Source organism: Patella vulgata, chromosome 1 (genome assembly GCF_932274485.2).
Source record: "Patella vulgata chromosome 1, xgPatVulg1.2, whole genome shotgun sequence".
NCBI classification, from domain to species: domain Eukaryota; kingdom Metazoa; phylum Mollusca; class Gastropoda; family Patellidae; genus Patella; species Patella vulgata.
The window spans coordinates 66,251,164-66,266,058 of NC_065879.2; the positions used below are offsets into that span (position 1 = coordinate 66,251,164).

General features: G+C 36.7%; 1 long non-coding RNA gene across 1 annotated transcript; it reads left to right on the top strand.

The window, feature by feature from the left end:
• The first annotated feature begins 500 nt into the window (after window positions 1–500).
• On the top strand, window positions 501–5,979 carry LOC130013571 (uncharacterized). The gene is made up of 4 exons (XR_008788758.1): window positions 501–671; window positions 3,182–3,646; window positions 4,596–4,664; window positions 5,773–5,979. It is a non-coding gene; the product is annotated as an uncharacterized LOC130013571 (long non-coding RNA).
• Window positions 5,980–14,895: the final 8,916 nt, after the last annotated feature.

Sequence of the window (14,895 nt, forward strand, 5' to 3'; positions counted from 1 at the left end):
TAAATTACGACATGATGCCGAAACAAATAAACCTTACCTTTACCGTTTAGACTAGGTCATCACGACTTTAGGCAGTGTTGGGGTTGTGTCGTTAGGAAACTGGAATCACAAAGGCAATGTCACGGATTCGAAACCATGTTCTAAATTGCAAGTCTGAAAGTTTAGGTAGTTGTTCGGATTGGGTAGAAAACAGAGTGTACGTGAGGCCTTGGTCCGGGCCAAATATCCCCCCCTCACCCTCCCGGTCCTATCCAGTATAACAAATATCAACAATACTCCATATATATTTGATGCGATGCCAATCGGTTATTTCTATACATGAATCAAATGTACAGTGTAATCAAATGTTATCAGATCTAGATAATGATAATATGTTTCTGGTTGATCTAGTCTATCTTTCCTTGGACAAATGACTGATGCATGTGGCGGAAACGTCCAGACATAAAAAAAACTTTAAAGGTCGTAAATTTTTCAGAATGTTATAAGAGAGAAAGTTATATAAGATGTGCGTTAATCGGGTATATTAAGTGGTGGTTAGTTAGAGCGAAAATCAAGATGTACCAACATCTAATATTGGGAACTCTGTCGCTAGTGCTTGCCATTCAAGCTGCACCTCGACCTGACCAATACCTTACAGCCAGAGATGCTCTACAGCTCTGTAGAGATTTAGGGTAGGTTTTCCTTCATTCCCCTGTTTCTATAACTTATAACATTTCGGATTAGAACATCTTTTTCTAAGTTATGCATTTTGTATGATTTTGTTTGTTTCAACTGATTGTCTTGTTTGTACGATGTGATGTTCGCACGCTGTGTAGTTATTTTTAATGGGTCGGATCAATACTGTTGCCGAGGTCGCTAAAGTTAACCATGCGTTTTAATACTGATACGCAATGAGGCACTGTCTAATTATTCTTTGGAAAACATTTAATACCATTGAATTTATTAAAGGTTACTTTATGGCCCAGTAGTTTAGCTTTCAATATATTTTGCATGTTATCAAACAACAAAAAATATTAGATATATTAAATTATAAGATGAGAACGCATATCTGATGTCCTAGAAAGATAAAACTTGTCCTGCTTCTTGAACGATACCCGTCACTACTTACCGCTAACTGGAGTGTTGGTTTGAACGTGCTTTTACTACTAGTTTTGCATACTGTCTCCTTTACATGTCATAACTTTAATAATATGAAAAGCATATCTTAATCGTTTAAGTGTTCATAGTATATATTATTGTATTCAGTGCCTATCTTTGGTTTGTGGGGTGTTCGGAAGTGAATTGGAATGGGGGTTTAACGGTCTTCTCTTCTCCATACCAACAGGGCTTATGAAGAAGGGTATACGCGGTACAGTGTGCTATGATGACAAGTGTGTCAGGACAGCGGCGCTTCGACCAATTATTATTTGGAATACCAACTGTCAAGGGAGCTGGGTTTTTTCAATCTTCCGATTTTGGGGCTATTGTTCTGAAAGGTCAACATATATCTATCGAAGTGTGCAGAGCACTGTGGTTGCTTGGATTCTTTTTATAAGGCAACGAAAAGATCTTTTAGCCTATTGTTGGGTATTCTTTTAGGCTTGTTATTGAAAACTATAGTATATTTTTATGAAATTGTATTCATTTTACTTTGTATAAGCACCCATTTCACGCTGTTGACAAAAGTTCTGATATTCCGGTAGCAAATCAATTCATAGTATTTTTATGGCAAGATAGGCGGGATAAAGGAAGAATAGAAATTTATTTTCTAAAATAACTTTACGCTTTACAATTTCATAATAAAAAGAACGTATATTGCGAACAGACACCTCAGGCGTGCGATCTTAATTTCACACTTGGTGTCCTAGCAAAATTTATTACTGACGAGAAAGTAGTGGTGCGTTTCGTGAAATTGTTTCTCACTGAAAAACGGGTTTATTCGTTTTACTAATCACGTTGTTCACAAACAAAATTCACGACAAAAGGTAATGAACTTTACACGTTTATACGGTTATGACCAGAAAAATTCATAACATATTTATATGTCCGCGTTCACAGAAAAGGGGAAAAGGTCAAACGCGTTTCTCAATCCAACTGTTGTCTCAATAATCAAACGCTCACGCCCATGTAAAACTCACTTGAAGCTATAACCGTGATACTCAATGCAAGCGCGGTTTATACAAGACGGCGCAGCGTGATAGCAAAGATATAGAGAATCTCCTACCAGTATTTTTTGATATCAAATAAGACGAGTAGGAGATTTTATTTATCACCCAATCCCTTCTTACATGCACAAATAGATAAATATAATTCTTTGCTGTAGATTTCACTTTAACTGAACATGACGGCGTAGTGATACATCATTTGTTGACAGCAATTCAACCATTGCAAAGTCCTTTATATTGACCCGGTGTTTCCATCAAGGTCAATTGAATAACAATAGTTCATTTTTAATAAAAAAAAAAGTTACTTTTAATAAGAAATGGACTGTTCTTTGAAAATAAAAAAAGTAGTTCCTTTTCAACTCCTAAGGAGATATCGCATTAGATTATGAAATATATCATACAAGCGATATCTACTGTAGAATGTATTATTGGGTGATAAAATCCCAATAATCATACTTTGCTATTGAATTTTTATGATCAATATGTAAAGTCCATTTTCGTCGGTTACATTGAAACGCACGCGGAAACGCCTCAAACAAATGGGTTTATGCATCACACAAGTTATATCAAGTCTAATACCGACATCTACAACGTATATATATTTGACACTCTTCGTGTTTACATCATAACTGAGTCTTGTTGATAATACAATCACAGCCTGGACACCACATAAACATGTTTGACACGCCCAGAAACAAACATAAATAACAAGTACAGAAGAAACATAATGGTATTTTTTCCGGTGACATTTTGATGGATTTATCTTGTATATTGTTAACACTTTTAAATCAAATTTACCATTTTAATTTATTTTGTATTGTGTAATATCTTTTAAATCCTTCGCTGGACTTGGTGAATTGTTTCTGCATAAAGTTTAATGAAACTATTCATTTTGTTTTTAAAAATACAACCCAATCACGCATCATTATGATTAAATTTCATCATTACTTTACGGATACAAATAAAGTTTTGTGGGTTCAACACACAATTTAATAATGATTACAATGTAATTTTAAGACTATTTCATATATTTTCAGTGTCGATGTGGATAATTTGGTCTTGGATCAAGACCAAGTCATTTCACCAGTAGAAAACAAGCGACTTCGACAATGTTTCGACATCTTACTATCAGCTGAACAGAACCAACTAACCGAAGCTGCGCTAACGATGGTACTGATGAAGAGATTACAGACTAATCGAGCATTGGGTTATCCCATCCTGGACTTGGTGTCTAAAGGCTTGACTGCTGGCAATCCAGAAAAAATCGTAGCTACGGGGATTAAGACGTTAAGTCGCGTGAAACGACAAATGATGTTTGCTGGTGGTCCTGGTGCCGGTGGTGGTGAGGTTGGTGAGGATCCAGGAAAACGAATGAGAAAAATGAGAATGGGGTTACCACTCGGTGAGCCAGGAGAAGATGTAGGGAAGAGGATGAGAAATCGTGGGATGGCAAGAGGTAGAATGTATCCGCGAATGTATAATTACAGGCCCCCCTACTTCTGGTAAAACTAATAATCATTTCTAACAAATTGTACCTGTGCTATATTTTACTTAGGCTAGATTTAAATGACTGGAGATACCTTCTAACTTATACATCCGACATATAATTCATTTTCCTTCCGGGAACAAAACACAACTATTGCAATTTATAGCACCTCACATCTTGTTTGACCACTCTGTTCGCTACCCTGGACAATTGTCGGGATATAATTGTGGTGATACAATTTGCCCAGACTTGATGTTTGATAGTCTTCAGGTTGGAAGTTCTAGAGGAGAATGTTAAGGATATGCAGGCATTCTGTATAGTCTCGACCATGTCGACCATAGACCAATATAATATATAACTAAAACGCCCGATTATTGACAAGGGTATTCTTTCGGAAAGAAGGGTAGTCCAAAATAAGCACCATATCGCCAAGTTCCTTACTTAAAATTCTGGGAACTGATTATGATTGACGAAATGAATAAAACTGATTTTGAAAATATAATATTAAAAATAACAAGTCGTTATCGAAAATCCAAGCACTGGTCTACCCAGGACCTTCTTTGGAATCTTGAAAATCAATAAAGATCACGTAGTAAATTAAAGCATAAAATTTGTGTATCTGAGAAGTTCATTCTGAAATTTAACATATGATCTAAATGAATATGTCCGATGTTGCTGCGTAGTCAAATCCCGCAAAGTAAAATTTAAAAAAAAAATGTACCGACCACTGGACATTCTCAAAGCGATGGAGCGGCTTCAGGACGGAAAGATCAACATTGACAATCCGTGGTAATTACCGTGTATATTTTAGTTCACAATCGATCTGTTGAGATTGAAGTTTTTACAAATAAGGTTTCAAATCTGCCGGGATAGTTTTGTCTGCTAGGGTTTAAGAGATGCTTATGGTATATTGCCGCATCCTTATTGTAGTCCTGATACTTGCTATGGCATGTCTATATTTACAGGATGAGATACAGACCATATTTTCAATATCGCTATCGTCCACGACCAATTGCAACTACTCCCGCTCCATGGTAATTAAAATTTATAAATACTTTTATTTTAAGTAACACATCGCAGCGTTATGTGCCCCCTTTGTTTGCAATAGCTCTGAGTATGTTTGCATCCAAGAAAATATTTTGGTAAGGCCATGCCAAGTTCGCCCCATCGTGTTTCACACAAGACAATAATACTCACTTAAATGTCAGGGAAAGGAGAGATAACTCTCTCGGGCTATGTTGCTGTAATGCGACAGTACCGAAACGAATGTAATACAAGTGTGAGCCCTGATTGCACGTATTCAAATGCGACCTGGAAAACTGAGACTACAACAAATTCCGAGGCGAAAGTCGAAAAGTCGCTAATAGCGTGGTGTGTTAATTTCCTAATTTCTACTTTTCGAGTTGCATTTTGGCTTGGTATGCGTGTTGGCGCCTTCTTACTGACATCAATAAATACAAAAATATGACTAAGTCGAAAGTCGACAAGACGGTATACAAGTCAAAATGCAAGTCGAAAATAAGAAATTAGGAAAAAATGAGGGGCGCTATTATCGCTGTGTGTAATTTCTTAATTTCCTATTTTCGAGTTGCATTTTGGCTTGTATAGCGTGTTGGCGCCTTCTTACTGACATCAATAAATACAAAAATATGACTAAGTCGAAAGTCGACAAGACGGTATACAAGCCAAAATGCAAGTCGAAAATAAGAAATTAGGAAAAAACGAGGGGCGCTATTATCGCTGTGTGTTATTTCTTAATTTCCTATTTTCGAGTTGAATTTGGCTTGTTGTCGTCTCACATTTTGTCGTAACTTCTATTTTTCGACTTTCGCGTTGTGAAGAGGCGAAAAGTAGAAATTATGAATGGTAGTTATAGGCTTCCATACGAAAGCAATTATCTTAAGTATACTGTAGTACACTTACGTAGTACGCCCAAAAAGAACCTATACCAACAAAAGAAATCCCTATATTATTGAAATGAACTATATTGGTGAAATAATCATTATTAATTAACGGTTATTATGAGGCCAGAGGACAATTTATGTTTTAGCGCCATCTGTTGTCCCTTAATACCCGGTACACCGATTTATAGATGGTTTGTTCTGTACGTTATATTAGCATTTGTATTTATTTCTCATTCAGAATGTGTAAAATGAAGGAAGAAAGACACCCAATAGGAAACTATAATCATTTTAATTTTTGTAGCTGCAGACACATTGATGAAGGTCAGTGTGAGATTGAAAGGGCCTTAAAAGCCAACTCTCACTTCTACGTTCATCAAACACATTGTAAGATGATGTATAGACACTTGTTAATTATACATTTTGAAGAAATAAAACGTAGATTTTCCTTTACTTTTTAATGGAACCGGATGTATAAATAAAGAAAACTGGCTTGACATTAATTGGAGCTGCTATTATATTTAAGTAGCTGTACCTAACAGATCTGATTCATGAGATAGTTCATGCTAACATGACGCCACATCAACGCCTGGAATTTATAACTACGCCTTTTCGTAGGTGGGCGGAGAAAAACTTAAGGGGTTTGTAAAAACTGATACTCACTTGTCAAAGTTGGAGTCTGCGGGACTTACAAGGGAAGTGTACCTTATCGTTCGGAAGGGAAATATTGACGACGTAAACATAGAAATGAAAATTACCGTATTATGCTAGTCACCCCCTCCCCCCTTTCCGCACTCTATCCAAGGAGTTTTTTTTATATCAACTAATATAACATACTCAGCGCAATCATCTAGGGTTTTGAGTATGCCAAAGCTAAATTTTGAGCCGCGTTCACAATTTTGTTCCCATGTTTTTCCGCCCTCCCAGGTTTTGTTTATCCCTGTCAAAGATCCAACGGCGAGTACACCAGGGATCTATAATACACCAAGGCCTTGGTAAGCAACGATAAAATTATTGTATAATGTCACAAACCAAAACATGGTCAAGTTGATGGACGCCAAGCTATTGTATTATCAAGCTGATATTCCCGTTACAACTTATATTATACGACACATTCTTTAACTTTATAACTCATCACAAAACAGTCAGGTTGTAATGCAGCGGTAGCGGATATGGTCTTCAAATAATCTGCAGCTTGGCCCACTACATATCGCAAAACAGGACTCTTTAACCAAGTAGAGATTTATCAGTGATAATAGAATTACGTACAACCACCCTTAAAGTGTAATGAGCATGCTAATACGGTTCTTATAAATAATTAATAGATTTCACAATAACATTTAATATTTACATTTTGTCAACAACAATGTGGGAGTTTATCATGAGAGATGAAGGAGTCAATGCGCTGTTCATTTTAAGTTATCAGATTATGTCTGCATGCCATATTTTAAAGGACAATATTGGTGTCAGTCATATGTGATAGAACAGGTTAAACACGTTCCAAATATAATTTTAACACATTGATCATTGCTACGATAGATGCGTTATGAAAATTTCAAGAAAGGGAAGTGATGAACGCAAAAGGTATTATCCTTCTAGTTCTATATAACTGGCGAACGAAAAAGTGGAGGGAGAGAAGAGAGAGAGAGAGGGGCGGAGAGGATTTAACGTCCACTTGACACAAACTTACTAGGTCATATCGGGACTAATACATGGTTCAATTTTATTTCAATAATTCGCTTGCGCGTTGTGGTCTTTATCAGTGAGAGGAAACCGAAGGACCCGGAGAAAACCCACGAGGTTGGAAGGCGACCCTACTCCTTGTCACGTACAACCGGGGAATCAAAACCACTCTAGGTGACTCAATGACAGACCTTATGATACAGCGCTCATGCTCTAACCATTCGGCCACCCCCCCCACCCCCCGAACGCAAAAGGAAATCAGTTATATAGAAGGATAACTCATCTTTTCATTTTGCGTTCGTCACTACTGTTTCTTGAAATCTTCACGACGCATCTATCGTAGTAATGATCTCTGTGTTAAAATTATATTTGGAACGTGTTTAATCAGTTCTATCACATATGTGATAATGACTGGCACCAATATTGTCCTTTAATATGTACCTGTAGTGGTTAAACGGCGTATCTCTGTTAAGTAATATTCCTATACCACAAGTGGTGTTATTTACTGATAATTTTTTTTTTTATCAGTGCATAGTTTGTAAACATATAGGGGGGTTGGATGGCTGAATGGTAAGCGTGCGCGCGCTGTATCATAAAGTCTGTCATTGAGTCGACTGGCGTGGTTTCGAATCCCCGGTTGTACGTGACAAGTAATAGGGTCGCCTGTCCAACCTCGTGGGTTTTCTCCGGATCCTCCGGTTTCCTCCCACTGCTAAAGACCCCTACGCACAAGCGAATTATTGAAATAAAATTAAACCATATGTTAGTCCCGAAATGACCTAGTTTGTGTCGAGTGGGCGTTAAACCCCATTTCTCTCTCTCTCTCTTGAAAACATATTTAGCCACTCTTTGGGCATGTTGAGATATTAAATCAAAATGAGGAGTTATTGTTAAGTAATGCTTGAACAAGATCAATGAGGAAAACAAAACACATTAGTTGTAAAATCGGTCCGTTACTTTTACCAATTTCTGACATGCTCAGACTGTTCAAATAACGCCATCCTCTAAGTCACGCCCACCTTTCCATGAACGCCGATATTTTTAAGGTGGGCCCATGTGTAGTTTTCGAGAAATAAGGAAATTTGAAAAAAATTAATAATCCGAACAAAAACAGTAGTGTTACACCTAAGGTATGTAGTGTGAAACCCTAATAACGCCTATGATATAAACAGTACAAGCAAAAAAGACTCACAAGGAACAGGAGCCAATTATTTCAATCTAAAATGTATACGTTTTGCTACAACAATACTAAATTCGCAATGCAATACGATAATAACCCGAACAAAAATAATAGTGTTGTACTAGTGTGAAACTGTAATAATAATAATTACATATAATGTAATCAGTGCGAACTAAAGAAGTTACCAAGGAACAGACGCCAATTATTTCATTACAAAATGTATACATTTTTCTACAATACTAAAATCGGAATACAATTAGACGAACGCACTTCATATATTATTACATGGAATCACACATAGCATATAGTTGTAGCATGTCACAGAAAATTAAAGGGCCAATCCCGATAACTTTTTGGAGAATAAAACTGCTTAATTTTGTGTTAAAATGCCTTAAAACCCTTTACCTACGGGCCGAGCAAGTAACTCAATATTTGTGATAAGTTTGCAAATAACTTAAACCCGTCATAGTCCAGGAGCTAATGACAAAATAATATGGTCATCAGTTACAAAAGGTTTGAACACCCAAATACACTTGGTAAATACAATTTTCAAAAATCTAACAAAAAGTCCCACTTTTAGGGCGTGGCCAGGTGGGCTTTAGGACGATCTGACTTGAGGAAAGCCCCAACATTTTTGGTTAGATTTTTGAAAAATATGTTTTCCAAGAATGGATCTTTGTTTCTGGTAAGTTTCAGCCATGTAACTGATGACCATATAAAAAGTCCCATTTTTAGGGTGTGGTCGGACATACTTTAGAGCGATCTGACTTGGGGAAAGCCCCCAAAGTTTTGGTTAGATTTTTGAAAATTGTATTTACCAAGTGTAGATCTTTGTTTCTGGTAGGTTTCAGCCATGTAACTTATGACCATATAAAAAGCCCCATTTTTAGGGTGTGGTCGGACATACTTTAGAGCGGTCTGACTTGGGGAAAGCCCCCAAATTTTTGGTTAGATTTTTAAAAATGGTATTTACCAAGAGTGGATCTTTGTTTCTGGTAAGTTTTAGCCATGTAACTGATGACCATATTATTAGCCCCACGAGGCGATATTGGGTGTGGTCTGACTTGGGGAAAGCCCCGGAAATTTTGGTTAGATTTGTGAAATATTTACTCCGACTACGGATACCATTGTCCCTACAAAGTTTCAGCCATGTAACTTATGACTTAATTTTAGGCCCCCTGGGGCCTACTTTAAGGTGCTGCTGTGGCTATACGCCCCAGCAGTGCCTGATCTGACCAACTGATTTTTACTCGTACGGACACCTGCTACGAATTTGGGGGGTCAAACCTTTTGTAACTGATGACCATATTATTTTGTCATTAGCTCCTGGACTATCAGTCTTCATCTGGAAATGGAGACCGGTGTCCCAAACTGTATTATAGGAGTCTGGATAAAACCAGACCTTTTTTATAAAAATAATGTGTAGGTGATATTTACCGTCTGCTATCAAGTACAACACATGGGCCACTCACTGTATAGACCTCTCAAGAAACGGGAATCGATTATCAGGTCACCCAACGAAAAAATTGACCCGAAATGTTAAAAGGTTTACGTGTCCGGATAAGCAGTTTTGGCGGTCACGTCCAAACGACTCAATATTTTAAGCTGAAATTTTGAGACAAGGTCAATACACCATTCCTATATTTTTTGGTGCTTAAATTTATACGTACTCGGACTTTAATTTTTGAGACTCTATTCTAATCGGAATAGTCCCTTTAAAGATAATCAGTTATCTATTCATGAAATTCTTGTCTTTCTACCTTTTCTTTGATTACCGGTCGTGATTATAGTAAACACAATTCAATAAGTTGTGAATAATGTTGGGTATTATATTAAGGTTAAATCAAGTTGGTATTAATTCAGATGTATCAAACTTGATCAATAATATATATTTATCAGGTTTAGAATCGAGCACTCAAATTTGAACATACGAGATTTCTAATCGTGAACATGATATTTACCAGTAGAAACAATGACATCATCAACTAACCTAGAATAACCGTAGTTTCGACTGTTGGTGGATGAGGATCTGTCGGCCAGCGCTGCATAGTTATTCCCCCGTGTGCTGTCGTCTTCAAAATTTACAAACCATGTTGTCTCGTTAATGTGGGCATCTTTAGCATCAACATACGGTATAGGTAGGCCGTTGTATTCTCTGGTAACTCCGGCATTATTGGTCACAGATGGTTTAGAGTGGGGTGATTTGGGAAGATCACGTGCTGCAGCGTAATACCGCAATATATAACCGAAATTATTACTATTATTACGTAATTTGGTTTAGCACTCTTCTTTCATAAATTTGTTCAGAGGCGCTTTGCAATAAAAAATGTATGGTACATATATTATGCATATATGTAAACTTTAAAAAATTAGAACAATAACAATGAATATAAAAATTTCAAGTAAACATTAATTTAAAAACTAAAATTCAGATGCATAAGACATTAATTTTAAAAGAAAATAAGGGCAGTAAATTGCTTTTAGAACAATATTGTACAACTAGCAATAAGCTTTTCGAAGATAAGTTTTAATAGCCTAAGATTTCTGGTTAGGACATAAACTTCAAAAAGGTTTTGAAGATACGGCGGAGCAATACTAATATAGGGGCGATCTCTGTCTAATAATCAGTCTCTATACTATACGGGGCTGGAACTAAATACGCGAACAACTGGTCAGGTTTTTAATAAATTTATAGTTAGTAAACGTAACTAAAAACTGGCTGTTTCTTGGGTTTATATATCTTTGAGATGTTAAGTTCCCAAATCTATAGAACCCGTTACTAACTTGTAAACAAACTTACCAGTTGCTTCACTACGATTACGTAAATTGGTTAATCCCAACCAATTTAAACAATTCTAATTACTATATTGTTTAGTTGATTATCACGAGAACAGTAGATATAATACTTAAATATGCAAATTTCAATAACGCCTTTTTCGGGTGAAAATGTACAATATAATAAATGTACAATGAGACATTTATAAAGTAGTAACAATATTTTAAAGTTAATGCGGCGCAAGAGTTATGTGGCCATATAATTTCTTGGTTCTGTTTATTAGCCTGGCCGCAGAGTTTTGAACTTTTTGTAATTTATCTAAGAGCTTATTAGAAGACCAACAAGGAGTGAGTTGAAATTAGCATGTATGGAAGACATAAAAGTATGGACCAGATTTTTTATCAATGAAGTTTAACGTCACTAGACCCAAGCTGTCACTCATCCAGGTCGCGTTTTAATAGAATGGGGCTTGTTATCAAAAATATAATACTTACTCCATTTTAAGATAAACGTATAGAAATATTTATTTCTATGGTTACGCGAATAATAGAACTTAAGATAACATAGCCCATATTTCTATTTCTTCGATTTTCAACAGTCTATGGTTCTTTTATGTGTAGTTTTTCGTGCCACCAGAACGAGTAGACACTTCTCCTGCCAACGGCACCGACGTGACTCTAGCAAGTTGCTACCAGGCTTGAAAATCCCGAAGGCTCTTCTCGGCCGCTACCCGGATTCGAGTCTGGAAGATCATGATCTTTTAGAGGCATTTAGTAACTGGATAGAGCAATAAACTATAACACATACTTATGGAAGAACAATTACTGATTTATTTGGGCGACGTTTCGAAGAGTATTCTCTCAACGTTTTCAAGCAAGTACAGTAACAAGTGTGTAGAGCAATTATATATAGACAAGCAATAACAACCATTCAGAAACCATGCATGACAACAACAAGATCAAAGGATGTTGGGCGTGGTCTTAGGGTGACAATATTCAGTAGTCATTTGACTCAAGTTCGTTACAACAACACATAGTTCCATTCTCGTTAATTTGTAAACTTCTTGAAACGTCACATCCGGGTTACCAGTCTTCAGTCGCATTTTATCACCAAGCCACTCATATATCTTTTCGCAAGGATTCCACCCATATCCATACAATAGATTTGGTAAAAGACTGCAGTAGCCACAACTGTGATCAATAAGTACTTCAGAAACATTTGTTCCAACAAATTCCTCGATCTCGCCTGGTGTGTATCCTACAATTATCAACGCGGCTGTCATGGAGCCCACACTAGCTCCTGCAATTCGTTTGATGTTTTTCATCACCCCAATCTCCTCTAAGTATCGCATAGCTCCACAGTAAGCCAGGCCTTTACTCCCTCCTCCTTCGAGTACAAGATTCTCAAAATCAAACACAAAATCCTTTGGGTCTGTGGTCATTGCTAGATGGTCGGTTTCGTTAAAGCTCGAGATGTTGTGATCGCTAAAGTCTGCTTGGTGTAACTTTTCGTTTTGCTCTGTGGATATATTAGCGGCCGAAAAGTCGTGCGCGCAAAAGTTGCCTTCGAATTTTACTTCTTTTTCCTTTTCCTTCACTAGCTCTACACGAGCTTCCATGTTGAGTACGCTGGTTGATTTCGGTTCCTTTTTGTTAGAGGTAATGGTGTTACCCATCTTGGTTGTTGACCTGTACAGCGACCAGTGAAACTGATCAAAATTTAAATTAATGAGATTTGTATACGTGGATACGGTTAATTTGTGACGTTTATAAACTCAGGTGCATGATGGAAAGGTTTAACTGCCCACTAATAGATGCCACACCACGTTTAATTTATGAATACATAAATATAGGTTTCCTCGATACACATAAAGTTTAATATGTATGCGAATCACGATAACAGTATTGTGTGCGAGTGATTCAGTGAATAAATGAATCAAATTGAGTTTTACATTATGGCTCAAAAAATTATATTTCATACACACAAAAAAAACGAATGTCAAAAATTAAAAACAATATCACAATTCCTTTATGCATATAACTGTTAAAAAGGTAAAAGAAAAACACTACGGAAGCGTATAGGGGTCATGCAAAATTTTGTAGAAGGTCTCGAGATCCTGCGATCCTGTGATACTTTCTCGAAATCCCGTGATCACCTGGTAATTTTATCGAGATCTCAATTCAATGTTCTCGAAATCTCCTGATAAATTTCCTTTGATATTGACATCCTGTGTAAATGTTCTCGAGAATCCGAGTTAATGTTCTCGAGATATTGACATCCTGTGTAAATTTTCCCGAGATCTCCAGTTAATATGAACCGTTATATAATAGTAATAAAGGATCTCGAGAACATTAAATTGGGATCTCAAGAAAGTATCACAGGTCCACAGGATCTCGAGATCTTCTACAAAATTTTGCATGACCCTTATACGCTTCCGTAAAACATAGGGTCATGCAAAATTTTGTAGAAGACCTGTGATACTTTCTCGAGATCCTAATTTAATGTTCTCGAGATCCCCTAATAATTTTCTCGAGATTCTCCCATCCTGTGTTAACAATCTCGAGAATTCAAGTTAATATTCTGGGGATCATGACATCCTGTGTAAATTTTCCCGAGATCTTGAATATTTTATACTCTCGAATTTCAGCGCCCGCATCGTTCTGGAGTCCCCCCCCCCTTTTCCCTTTTCCGAAAACCCTGTTAACGAAATAGAGACTACAATTTTGTTTTAACTCATTTTGTTTTTCAAATGTGTTTTGAAGCACTGGGGTCTTTCGATTTTCAGTACTCCGCACACTTCTGTTCCAGAGTCCGTATTATTTTTTAAATATGGGACAATGAGAGGGCGGACCCTATGAATATTCAGCATTCTGTGACCTTCTGTTCCTTAGTATAACCCACCCTCTCTCAGAAAGCCTTGTTAACGTGTGTGAAGCATTGGGGTCATGAACTCTATTGATATTCAGCGCTTAGCGATCTTCCATCCCAGAGTTACACTCCATTCTTTGAAAACCTTGTTAACGCGTTAACGCGATGACCCCTGTTGAACTTCATAAATATAAGGTTTGCTGTCCCAGAGATATACTTATTTAATTTATTTTCGGTGTTCCGTGGGATTTATCCATGTGAACGGATAGAAGCTAGATTTTCGAAGGGATTGTTGCAACTAATGAACCTTATTGATTTGCAGCGCTCTCCAATTTTTCGTTATGGCGTTATTTATACTTTTCTGTCTGGTGAACGCGAGAGTTTTTCAAGATTTTTGTTTTAAAATCCACCGCGAAGCATTTAAGCCACAAGACAATAAACCATGTGTCTAGCTTTATTCTAAAAGAAATATGGCCTAAAAACCATGCAAATTATGACATTTTTAATAAAACTTCGCCCACACAATAAATTGAAATAATTTAACATATAAAGCTCACATAATGTAAAATGACATATGGTTGTATTTCTACTTTACGTTTGATGTAATCTTACATGTGGCCAAAGAAGGAATAACCGATGTGGTCACTATTTGACAGTTAATTTACAATATGTTGTAAAAATAATAATTCAAATGGTATTTCTGTTAATATACAGTTCACATAATGTAAACTGACATAATATGGTTGTATTTCTACATTACGTTTGATGTAATCTTACATAAGCCTTGTATTCACATGCAACCATTCCAAATCAAATATAGAACACTCGACCTCCGGGCTAGCGAGCCAGCGTCTTAC